Source organism: Acomys minous (assembly GCF_964271855.1).
Source record: "Acomys minous genome assembly, chromosome: 9".
Classification (NCBI taxonomy): Eukaryota; Metazoa; Chordata; class Mammalia; order Rodentia; family Muridae; genus Acomys; species Acomys minous.
Window position 1 is genome coordinate 77958547 of NC_140490.1, and position 13500 is coordinate 77972046.

At 44.5% G+C, this 13500-nt stretch overlaps 1 pseudogene across 1 annotated transcript; it reads right to left on the reverse strand.

The window, feature by feature from the left end:
* Window positions 1-10580: 10580 nt before the first annotated feature.
* LOC311605896 (protein SET-like) lies at window positions 10581-11967 on the reverse strand (annotated as a pseudogene). The gene has a single exon. The product of its transcript is annotated as a protein SET-like (transcript).
* Window positions 11968-13500: the final 1533 nt, after the last annotated feature.

Here is a 13500-nt window from a genome sequence, read left to right on the forward strand (position 1 = left end):
TACCTTTCCTTCTCGCTGAGTCATTTTGTTAATAATCCTGTCCTGGTTTCTCCAGCCCCAACCGCAGCAAGAATGAATGAATCCTGAGACTTTGGATGAGTATTTAAGATGCATAGCAGGTGTCTAAGCAAGATTAAACCTAACTCAGCAATTCCCAGGCTGGCATTCTTCTTAGAGAGTCCCAGTCTCTTCTCCAGCAGGGTTAGTGGTAAGGTTTGTCACTCCGGGAACTCTTGGACAACTGAACCTCAAACTTACAGTAACCTGCTGATAAGAGCTTGGCTTCCATTCAAGGCATGGGCTTGGGTGGTGTGCTAGAAACCTAAGCCTAAAGCAGTTAGGAAAGGCTGGGGTCCAAAATTACAGCGTGGGTGAGCCCAGAGGATGCCAAGTCCAGCACCACTCACCTGTCAGGCCTGATTAGGGGCCCCACTTCTGGGCAGACAGGCCTGAGGTTAAAATCTCGACTGCTATTTTTCATGCTATGGGATTTTAGGCAGTTTATACACAGTGCCTCTTCTTTAAAACGGAGACTGTTAATAATAATCCCAGTGTCATGAACTGTGAGGAGGATAACACAAATGGTGTTTATTGATGAGCACTAGCCCTTTCTCACTTACATATGCATCACTTTTCTCAGAAAACAGGAACTTTAAATAACTGTTACATCATTTTAAAATTGCAATAGACAGATGGATGCATCAGACATACTGAATTGCTCAGGGGGAAAGAAAATGAAACCATGAACTACTATTAGAGATAAAGGTGGTGAAGTTCACACAACTAACCAATCAGCAAGGAGAGAACCCAACACAGATGGGTTGGGAGAAGCACTCTGCCATTCAGATCATCCTCCACTGTCCAGTGCATAGTGTCCATCAGCTTTGCATGGGTCCCAACAAAGGCACGCCAAATGAAAAGCCTGGAGCAGTTCTCTAAGATTCTGGGCCGGCTGAGGGTTAACTACTCTGGAGCTGAGTGAAGCCCGCAACAGCCTCAGGCTCATGGCACTATTGTTTACCTTGTGTTCTGAGCACCTGACTCAAGCTGAGCAGGAGGGTTTATTTTCTCACTTGGAAAGTTTTCAAAGAACCAAAAGGATTTGGTTAAAAGGAAATAAGTCCACACCAGCCAATTTTTTTTCAGTGGCCAAATGGGATGGGCAGGAAAAAAAAAGAATTAATCAGCAATCTGCTTCGGGTAGTATACAACAGACCCATTCAGAGGACACTGTCATTTGTTTATCAGTAGCAGCCAGCAGCTTCCTGCAACCAGCAGCTGCTGTCACTCTGCAAAGGGATGTAGTAAAAATGTTAGGGCAAAGCAAATGAAAAATATTTGACTGCATTTATCTTCCTTTTTGGCTATTTTTACCCCCTGCCAGCTTCTCTGACAGCATCTCACTTTTTATTCTTGCTTTTGCTTAGCACTGGAGGTATAAGTGTTGTTATTTAATGTTCTCAAGAGAAGGTGAGACCATGAAACCTAAGCGATGAGGACATGGTGGGACCACCTCTGTGCTGGACCTAAAATGGCCTCCTAGTCCTTAGGCAGGCCAATGGCAATCAGGAAAGGCGGAAATGGCCAAGTCTGTGAATGTTTGAATGCTTACTCACCTGAAGCTGGGCAGAGCAAAGTTACTACTTACCTTCCCAGTGAAGGGCTCCATAAACATACCTGAGCGCCTCAGTTTGAAGTGTAGGGATTTTGTTTTCTTAGCTTAGAATGATATTTATTATCCCATACTTTATTGGTTGACTGGTTGCATAACCCAGGCTTTGCTTGGAATCTGTCCCCTTCCTGCCTTGGTCTCCCAGGTACTAAGATTATGGGCTTGTGCTGCCATGCCCATCAAGATCCAGTGCTTATTTCTGAAGTTTACTTACCCATAATGCCCCTTTATATATCGTAATCTCGGTGAATTGTCTTCATCATTATCAGCAGACTGTGCAGTACTTTCTTCATGAAAAATTACTGTAATTATCTTCCTATTGTGCCTTAATCCATCCATCCACCTATTCATCCACCCTTTCTTTCTTTCTTTCTTTCTTTCTTTCTTTCTTTCTTTCTTTCTTTCTTTCTTTCATAGGTCATACACCAGGTTCTTGTTATGAGTGTAGTGGTGAGGACCTGTGGATACAAAACTGAATGAGTCCCACTTGCTAGCATCAAGCTCACTCCAAGGAGCTAGAAGGTAAACAAGCAGGAGATTTGCAAGGAAATGTCCTGGACCCAGGAAAACCCATCTTCTGTGGGTGCACAAAGGGTGCCTTCTCTTCTGGTACCTCTGCTTGACCCTGCCTTCTCTTCTCCCTTCGCTTATTGCCCTGTAGTGTTGGTATGTCTCCTACCATTTCCCTCACTGCACATCATACCCCATTTCTCATGCCCCAGCACAGAGGGCAGGCTCATGCATGTACTTCTTACTCTTCTAGATGTCTTGCTTATGAGCAGCCTTTCACAGAATAAATCAATACTAGTTCTTTAAAGCAAAGCACCACTAAAGCGTCTTTCTCTTTTTCTTGAAGCACACTGTGAAGATTCTAATCTACAAAGCATACTAAAATGAGAACAGACTCGCTGTGCCTCCCTTCATACTCATTTTAACTCGTCTGATTTACAGAGCTGATAGGTGAGGAGATGCTGTCCTCCACCCTGCACTAGGGGTACCCTGACAGGAACATCCATCAAGCAAGCTGTCAGAGCACAATGCTTCAGAGACACCGTTAAACAAAGGTCTGTCTGGTTAACACTTCCAGGAGATGAGAAAGAAGACTGGTGGAATTTTGGGGTCACTTATATACACTAGCATATCATCTGCAAACAGGTACATTTACACTATGGAATACTACTCAGCTAATAAAAACAAGGAATTCCCGAAATTTGTGGACAAACGGATTGAACTAGAAATGATCGCAATGAGTGAGATAGCCCAGAAGCAGAAAGACTCAAATGGTATATACTCACTTATATCTGGACATTAACCCAAGGGGCATGTCCCATGAATGTCTTCACTTAGCAGGAAAGTGGGACAGATGGGAGAACATCCTATAGGGACTCTAGGTGAGAGAAACATGTGAGAATGGGGAAATAGAAGGATCCAGACGGTCCTAGAAACCTACAAGAAGAACATTATGATAGGTGGATCTGGGCCCAGGGGTCCTGCTCAAACTATGGCACCAGCCAAGGACAATACATGCAGTAAATACCAAACACTGGCCCAGATCTAGCCAATGGACAAGACATTCTCCACAGCTGAGTGGAGAGCGAGGACTGATTTTCACATGAACTCTGGTGCTCCATATTTGACCACGTCTCCTTGATGGGGAGGCCTGGCGGCACTCAGAGGAAGGATAGCAGGCTACCAAGAAGAGACTTGATACCCTGTGAGCATATACAGAGGGAGGAAGTCCTCCTCAGTCACAGTCATAGGGGAGGGGAGTAAGGAGAAAATGAGAGAGAGAGAGGGAGGAATGGGGGGATACAAGGGATGGGCTAACAATTGAGATGTAATATGAATAAATTAATTTTATATGTCTATATCTATATATCTATATCTATATCTATATCTATATCTATCTATCTATATATATATATATGTATATATATATATATATATATATATATATATATATAGAGAGAGAGAGAGAGAGAGAGAGAGAGAGAGAGAGGACTGTTAACTCCAGCACTCTGGAAAAAGTATGTCCCTCCCTCAACAGAGACGTGGCCACAGCAGTAAAGTCTCAAGACTTAAAAATGAATTACAAATATGTCTTCTTTTATGAATCAACTCCTGCCTGAAATATATTGATAAATATATTGATGCCACTGAAAACAGGATTTCTCTTTATTGTTAAACTCAGGCTCTTATTTATGTATGTAAATATAAAGATAACTGAGGGTTTTAAGCCCAAACAGATAGTTATACTGGTCTGATGGGGTGCCAGATGGGAGCTGGGGCCCTGAGACACGAGCACATGAGAGGACAGCGGCCACTACAAAGTCATTGCATTAGTATCTTAGTGATGGAATGTTTCAGAACATCTTGAAATTTAAACACATATTAGAATCTAAAACACACATGTTAACTGCCATGTGAAATAGTATTTTGTTGTTCCTTTCAAAAGCCTTAGATCTTTCTGGTTTTGGGGTCACTCAAGGCAAGAGAGAATTCCCACAAAGATATAAGAGACTCAGAAGCATGACATCAGAAGCAGGCGGGGAGCAAGACTAAATGGGGTTCTCAGATATCAGGCTGTGTTTATGTGGGAAGCCGCGCTCACATTCGCCATTACAAGATGGCGCTGACATCCTGTGTCCCATGCTGACAAACAACTAATCTGCGCATGTGCGAAGGGATTTTCCACTTGTGCTCTGCCTCTCCCGTGGCGTCATCTCGCCCGATGAGCAACAGCCAATCAGGGACTGACACATCCTAAGCGGAGGACAGTTTCCTATATAAGGGATGGGTTTCTGCTGTTTGGGGTCTCCATTTTACTTGTGTAAGCTTATGCTCTCCCTCTCAAGATGCATTAAAGCTTTACTGCAGAAGGATCCTGTTTGTGTGTGCAGCGTCGTTCTTGCTGGCGAGACGGTAACGCTAGCCACATGTTTAGAAGCCGTTGCACCTAGAATGGGGCTAATGCAAGGGAGGACAGTGAGGCATCACCAAGAGGCAGCATCTGCAGTCTCTGACAATTTGAACTCTGTGGGCACTCTCTAATAAAGACCCCTGCTCATCACTTGTATCCCCCCACCCTCATTTGACTTTGATTATTCATTCCGTGTTGGGTCATGGAACTCCATACTGTGTCAGAAGACTCTTCATGGTGGTATGCCAGCTTAATTTGCCTCTAATGGTAGGTATAACTGTCCTCAAGAATGCTAGTGGGGATGGTAGAGGGTGGGTCTGTCCACAAAGGGGTTCACAATTGAGAGTGACCAGGGAGACATAGCTGTCTATTCCTTTCAGGTTCCTCTTCAAGTCTGCCTTTGTCTCTTGTCTTAAAAGGCCCTAAGAATGCCTATTGCACTTCCAGGTGCATTTTCCTACATTCCCATCCTCTCCTGTCCCCAAGGCTTTGAGCATCCAGACTGCATAGTTAAGTACCCACACTACATAGATCCGTCAAAGGATCTAAGTATTCCATTAACATATTCATTGCCTCCCAGGGAAGGCTCCAGAGGCACACTACCTCATAGACCTCCCAGAAGACACAACTTCCAACCTCCTTTCAGGGTCTGGGTTAGCTTTACTTTGGGAAGAAGAACACATCCAATGTGTGAACTCAGCCTGGAGGCAGTTGTGTCTAAAGAGAATATCTGAGTGTCCTCTGTTGGAGTTTGTGCGTAGGGGTGAAGGAGGTACGGTGGGATGAAACTTTACTATCCCCTATAACTCATAGGCTTAAGTCTTGACTGCCAGCCTATAGGGCCATTGGAAGGTGGAAGCAGTGTTAGGAGAAGGGATGTTGTCCTAGTCAGGGTTACTATTGCTATGATGAAACTCCACGACCAAAGAAGGAAAGCATTTATTAGGCTTATACTTCTATTATCACTGTTAATCATCAAAGGAAGTCAGGACAGGAAGACAAACCTGGAGGCCATGGAGGGAAGGGCAGTGCTTACTGGCTTGTTCCTCCTGGCTTTCTCAGCCTGAGTTCTTATAGAATCCCAGATCATCAGGCCAGAGTGGCACCATCCATAAAGGGCTGGGCCCTCCTCCATCATCAATTACCAATTAAGAAATACTCTATGGGTTTGCCCACAGCCTGACCCTATGGAGGCATTTTTTCAATCAAAATAACTGCAGCATATGTCAACTTGATATAAATCTAGCCAGCACAGATGTAGTGAGAAAGTTAGATCTTGGGGGTAAGTCCTTGAAGGAGTCTGGAGTCCTTTCTCTCTCCTTGCTGGTTCAATAGTGTGACCCACCCTGAGCCACTATATGCTTTCCGCCCCCTATAGCATTTGCTTTAGTTTCCCAGTTCTTAAACAGAATATGATGACAAAAACAACATAAGGGAGAAAGGGTTTATTCTGCTTCACAGTTCTAAGGTACAGTCCCTTGTGGTGTGGAAGTCAAGGCAACAGGAACTTGAAGCAGCCGGTCACATCGCATCCAGTCAGCTCATGGAAGTGCTCAGCCCTGTTTTCCAGTTCATATAGTCCAGGACCCTGGTCAGCAGATGGTGCCACCCACATTTGGCATATCGTCTCACCTTAACACATTCAGGAAAACCCCCCACAGGCATGCCCAGAGGCCAGTTTCCTTGGTGATGAACCATCACAGTGTTCTGTTTAGAGATAGGTCACAGGGCCAAAAGACTATGAACAGAAGCCCGTGAAAACATAAGCCACAATTAACCTCTTCTCTTTCAAATTACTTATTTCATATATATTGTTACAATGAAAGGACATTAACACAGAAAGGGTAGCTGTCAAAAGCCCCTCTCTCCTGATCCCTAAGCAGGAAGAATCCCAAAGAAGAGTCCTTTGAAGCTGAAGGAAGATGAAAGTATGGGAGTGATTTAGGTGCGAGGATGCCAATCAGAGGAATAAGGTGTGCCAATTACTCTGCGCAGAGAAAAGAAAGACGCCACTGGTGAAGAACTGGCAGGAAGCAGAGAGGCCCAGGAGATAGTTACCTCTGAGACATGGATGGAGTTGTGCCATGTCTGGGTAATGCTACCTCATCAGCATACTCACACAAACTTGCCTGAAGAGTGGCCATTACCAGAAAATGTTTTTGGAGTTCTGTGGGGGTGGGGTGAGTGTGTGAGTGGCAAAGTTTAAGTTTGAAGAAGTGTCTGTACATGAGCAAAAAGGTAGGAAGAAGGATGGTCTAACAGGCTGATCCTGCACTGGGCCATGGAAATTAGCAAAAGGTGAAGGACAATGCTCCATTTTCATTATTGTTATTGCCAAGGTCATTTAAGGTTATAGGACAGCTCACTATTATAACAGGTCCCCAGACCTTAGCATGAGTTGCTCCATGACAGAAGTACCATGCAGGCCATAAAGTTCAGAAAGTAGACAGCAGCACCTGCCAAGATGAAAACAGGGACCTAATCCATCAAAGTTCATAGTTCCAGGAGTCTCAAAATGTACTAACCTTGATTTTTGGTTTTCTGTAGTTCTGCTTCTGGCTAACTGTTCTTGCTAACTGAAGATTGCCAACCCAGGGCATGGATTTTGTGCTTAAAAGGCCACTCTGAGAAATGCTTGGGGCTACACTTCGGTCAGAACACCCAGTGTAGTCACAGACTGCCTAATACAGATTTTGTATTGGCTTAAACACATGTCTGACTTGTCTTCTCTGGTGGATACCCCACATCCCTGCCACTGAGTGATGTGGGAGTGTGTAGAGAACCTGCAGAGGTGGCATCTGGCAACTACATTTGTCTGTCTGCTGGAAACCTGTCACCAAAAAGCCTTCTCTGGCTTTAATCCAGTATCAGGCAGTTCACAACTCTCTCCAATTCCAGGTCTAGGGCCACTGATGCCCTCTTCTGGCCTTTGCAGTACTTGTGCACAGGTGGAATAGGCACACATAGACATGCACACATACAAAAGAAATCTTTTTATCAACTTGAGAGTAAGGGCATGGGAGGAGTTCAAAGGACGGGGACTGGGAAGGGATGGAGGGGAAAGGGCTGGAGGAGGAAGCAATGCATTTCTATTTTGATTAAAAACATTTAAACAGGAGGTTGGAGAGATGGCTCAGCAGTCAAGAGCACTGGCTGCTCTTCCAGAGGTCCTCAGTTCAATTCTCAGCACCCACATGGTGACCCACAACCATCTATAATGTGCGCTGATGCCTCTTCTGGTGTGCAGGCATACATGCACACAGAACACTATGTACATAGTAAATAAATAAATAAATAAATCTTTAAAGAACATTAAAATAAACAAGCAGAATTAACTGCGGGCGGGGATCTATTATTTGAAGGCACCCTGGATACTTGGTAGGATGGATACCCCATAGGTATGAGTAAGATGTGCACCCAGATGTCAGCTTAGTTGGTGGTCTTCACTTGTGGACCCTGGTATATAAGGATAACTTTTCACCTGCCATCTTGATAGAAACTCCAGAACTCAGATTTTAAAATTGCCAAGTGGGATTTCTGGGCATAGAGCCTGGTGTCATAGTGGAATGGTTCCCTAGGAGACCTAGACACATCTGAAAGATAATAAAGCCTTCTGGGCCAATAAAGAAACAAGAGACAAGCAATTTGATGTTTAGATCTTTATAATAGAGCCTTGTCTTCTGCAACTCGTACCACAGGGCCCTGCTAACTGACCTGGCCCATTCCCAGTCAGCTTCAAGTGCTCATCCAGACTGCAGTGACTCAGCCTCCAGGCCACTTCTTATTAGGCTCAGTCTTCTCAACGGAGATCTGATTCTCCAGGTGTGGGGAGCTTGGCAGGAAGCACCCATGTCAATCTCCATCTCCTCTCCCAACTCTCCCACTCTCACCCCTAGATTTCAGGGTTAAGACGCTTGATCCTGGCTAAACAAGATTCTTATATTCATACTGACTGCCATAGCCATGACCAGAGGAGAACATTTCTAGATAGAAAGGCAAGCCAGAAGAGTAGAAACATGAGGCTGGTGGTGGCCATCTTTCCCTTCGGTAGAACATGGAAGAAGCAATTATGTGAGTCCAGAGAAGAAATGGAGGGAGACAGAGCTGGGATCCAACCATACTTGGAGCTAAGTGCACACAATTACAGGTATAAAAGCCACAAAACCCTTTATGTTCCCTTAGACTAGTTCAGAAATTGAGCTTTTTAAGTTTTCAAGTGACAGAGCCATAACTCTTACACAGAGAAGTTTAAAAATATTAAAGATCAAGTCAGGCGCGATGGCACACACCTGTAATCCCAGCACTCGGGAAGCAGAGGCAGGTGGATCTCTGTGAGTTTGAGGCCAGCCTGGTCTACAAAGAGTCCAGGACAGGCAAGGCTACACATAGAAATCCTGTCTCAAAACAAACAAATAAACAAACAAACCAAAAAAGCAGCACACTAACTGAGGCCCATGGGATTATAAGTCAGTGAGCTGAGACTTGAACCTAGGCAGTCTGGCCTGAGTCTGTGCTGTAGTGACTGAGCCAACAACAACAACCATGAAGCAACACAGTGGCGTACAGTGATGGAGGAGAACAAGCCATAACGTCCCCTCTCTTCCCATCTTTGGTCGTCCCTAGGTACTGTTTTAGCTTTCCAAGATGACAAAGAGGCCTGGTTCCCCTGGAGATTTTGAGTACCACTGTCCTCTAGACCTAGGGCAGAACACTTTGGAAGAAATGTGACAACCCCCCCCCTCCCAGATCCAGCATAAATTCCCACAATTCCCTGGACGTGCCGATCTTTTCCCGAGTCCAGTGAATGATGCTATTTAACCTGTGATGAATCCAACCAAATCCCAGGGTAAATTGCGGTATATGGTATACAATACATTTATCGAGGAAAGCCAGATGTTATGAGAACAAGCACTCCCCCTGCTCAGAGCCTGCCTAAAGTGGAAAGCAGGATGACCTGCCATGCTTCATGGGACAAAGTCACTGGGTTTGCATATCCCATGGATAGCTCCCGAAGATTCTCCCTGAAGCTCCAGTTCTCTCTGCCCTCTGTCTAGTATCCCTAGAATTGCCAAATCCTGAATTTGCACTTAGTTTCTTGATTACCCGCAGAAGCCCTGAAGCAGCTACAGCTGCTGCTGTTTTAGGCCCTGTGCATGTCCCTTGCACTTGCCTGAGCTATGGCTTTTGAAATGAGCAGCGACATGGGGACAACAGTTGCCAGGCACGAGGATGGCAGAGCAAAGAAGTAATTCTGAGACTAGAAGGGCAGCAACAGAGGAAGCCTGGCATGCATGATATGCGCGTCTTCCTGAGGATGCCAACTATTTTAAGAAGACAGTTTTGCCTCCTGCCGTGGGATGGAGAGGGTACCTGTGAAGCACAGTGGCATGACATATGAGAAAAGGCATTCTGGGGAGGTGTGTAGAGAGGCTGCTTCTTAAATGGCGTAACCTAGAGAAGACGAAGCACTTTCCAAAGGCCCCTTTCAGCAATAATGCATGGCAGCAGGTTGCAGGGTCCCAGTGAGGTAAGGGTGTAGACACATTTCTGTTTTCTTTCTTTCTTCTCCCTCCTTTTTTTTTTTTTTTTTTTTTGGTTTTGTTTTGTTTTGTTTTTCGAGACAGGGTTTCTTTGTATAGCCTTGGCTGCCCTGGACTTGCTTTGTAGACTAGGATGGCCCAGAACTTAGAGAGATCCACCTGCCTCTGCCTCCCTAAGTGCTGGGATTACAGACGTGCACCACTGAGCCCGGTTCTATTTTCTTTTTTCTTTTTTTTTCATTTGGAGAGAATTTTATTTAAAAATGTCACCTTAAACTGCAAGGATGTCTGTTCAACATCACAATTAAACATGCCAAAGGAGAAGCCATGTTTTCAAAATGCCCACTTAATCCCCCCTCAGGCACCTCAAACCCACCCTTTGCTGACCTTCTATATACCTCCTTTTTTCTTTTTCTTTTTATTAAACAAGAGAAAATAGACAGATACATGTTGGTAAATGCTAACTGTCTGTATTCACATAGAGACACAGTGTAATCTCTGAGCCCAATATACAGAGAAAGGAAAAAAAGCTAGAATTCTATTCAGTACTACACAGGGGCCTAACACCCTCCAGCAGAGCCAAGAGAACTGAAGGGCTTCTCTTTTTTCCCCACCAAGCACGGTATTGATATTGAATCCACAGTTTTTGAGACACGAAAGGATAAAATGAATTTAGGACAGAAAAATGGAGATCCTTTTCCTGTTATATTTTGCTCAAGGTATTTTCCCCCAAATAAGTTGAGAACCATGGTGTTAAGAGAGACCTCGAAACAGGGCAACTGAGCACAAGAGGGGGAGGGAAATGACTGCAACTTGCTCCCAGGGACTGGAGAAAATTAAAAAAATAAAAAGAAAATAAAAAAGAAGGTTGGAATCCATCGGTCTTCTGTGCTAGTCATCCTTGCCTTTATCCTCCTCTCCTTCCTCCCCTTTGTCCTCCTCTCCTTCCTCCCCTTCATCATTATCTTCATCTTCTTCACCTTCATCCTCATCCCCTTCTTCATCAATATCTTCCAACCCTTCTTCCTCTTCGTCATCATCATCATCTTCTGCCTTTCCTTCTTCATCCTCATCCATATCAGGAACCAAATAGTACTGCAAGGGATTTGGCCAAATGTCGTCTTTGATGACCTCTCCTAACTCTTGGCACCCGCGTCAGAGTGGTCGGTGAACCAAGTGAAGAAGCTCTCTGGCTCTTCGTGCTGCTGCTTCCTGCTGGCCTTATTCTGCGTTTGACTTGAGCACTTTGTCAAATCCTTTCCAGATTTCCATTTGATTTCAGTGGACTTTGAAGATGGGTCACCACTCTCATTCAGAAGAAATTCTTTGGAGAGAACTTTATTTTCAAAGTAAGGATTTTCATCAAAATAAAAATCTATTCTGTAACCTGATTTAATGTCTTCAAATTCTGTCACTTCCACTCTGGTCAAATAATGCAGAGCCTCTTCATCCTCCTCCCCAAGCAGTGCGGACATTTGTGGATGGTTGACAAATGTTGTTACCCCAAAATTTGGGACTTTGGCGATCAATTCTGTCCTCTTTTGAAAAAACGGTTGGTGGAGTTTGTTATATTTTTGTTCTACATTCAAAATTTCCTCACTGGCTTGTTCATTAAGTCTGTCTATTTCATTTTGTACTTCATCAATATGTTCAATTGCTTCTTGCTGTTTTTTTTTTTTTTCTCCTTCCGACAGGACAGGAGAGGCCGATGCGTTCTCCAGCTTCGGGGCAGGAGAGCGTTTGAGTTTCTTGGGCGGAGGCTCGTTCGCGGTTTGCCGTTTTGGGGCCCTGGCACGAGGGAGGTGGTCTGAAGCCAGAGGGCAGAGACCCGATGTTCACAGCAGGAAGGAACTCGCAGGACTATTTTCTTTTCTTAATAGAAATCAATACTTTGTTTTCTTCAAGATCTAGATGAAAGTGAGTTCAAACCAAAGAGGAAACCAGGCAGCCAGTTCTCATGAGTTCTCTGCTCATTTGGCTTTGATTTGGGCTAATCGTTCCTCATGTTTGTTTGACCCTCAGACCTGCCATATTGTCAACGTCTCTTAGGAAGATGAAACAAGGCAGACAGCAGAGGAGAGTTGTAGATGGTGAAGGAGAGTTATGGAAGGTGAATTCCACAAGCCCTAAAGGACCAGATTTCTCCACACTTTCAGGTGTTGAGACCTTGTGTCCCCACAACAGCATCTACTGGCTCTTTATGCCCAAAGGCCTAGGCTTGAGACTGCATCTCTCTCTTGGTGCTCAAGCCACCACAGGCTGGCACACATCTCTGTTTGTGTGTACAATAACTCCTTCAGAAGCCAAAGGGAGAGGACACACATCCTCACCCCTGTCAATCCTAATCCAGGCAAGAGATTCCACAGGCCCTGATAACATGAAATTCATTCAACAAATCGTTGCTAAGCCTTCAAAGCAGAGCCACTTGGGTTTAATGTGTATAGTGTATGTGTTTTTACAGAAAACCTTCTTATTTGAAATTAAGAAAAAATAAGAGATGGACTACTGGCACTTACCTTAGTTACTGTTCTATTGCTGTGAAGAGACACTATGACCAAGGCAATTCTTACAAAAGAAAGCATTTAATTGAGGATTTGCTGAGAGTTTTTAACTTGCTTAGCAGTGTGAGAGGGTTACTCTGACCATCCTGGCAGTATGTAGGTAGGCATGGTGCTGGAGCAGTAGCCGAGGACTTTACATCCAGATAAAGACAGAGAGACAAAGACAGAGACTGAGCCTAATGTTCAAACCTCAAAGCCCACTTCAGTGACATGTTTCCTCAAACAGGTCCACACCCCTTAATCCTTCCCAAACACTTTACGAACTGGCAACTAAGTATGCAAACATATGATCCTTTGGGGGCCATTATCATTCAAACCCCCACAGTGCATGTTTGCCAAGGCTTGAGGGACATTAACTTTGATTAGAGAACTCTTGAGAGCCCTAGGTAGCAACTGGGTAAACAAAAGATTCATGGTTAAATGAAACTCCTGAGCAAAGGCTTCACATACAGGGTGACTTTTGCCTCTGCAGAGAATTCTGCTGGTGATGGTCCTACTGTGAAGAACTAAAATAGTCACATCAAATTAAAAACTGTCAGGGGGCATAGGAGGCCTGCCTGTTCCTTGATGCCTAGAAAGTGCATAGAGCTGCAGAGGGGGTGTTCTTGGCTTGACTTGACCTTCTTTGTTACTGGTGTGTGTGTGTGTGTGTGTGTGTGTGTGTGTGTGTGTGTGTGTGTGTGTGTGTAGGGATGTCCATGCCAAGGTGAGTGTTTGGAAGTCACAGAACTTACGGAATGTCTATTCTGATTGAATTGAGGTTGTCAGGCTCGGGGACAAGTGCCTTTACCTTCAGAGTCATCTTCC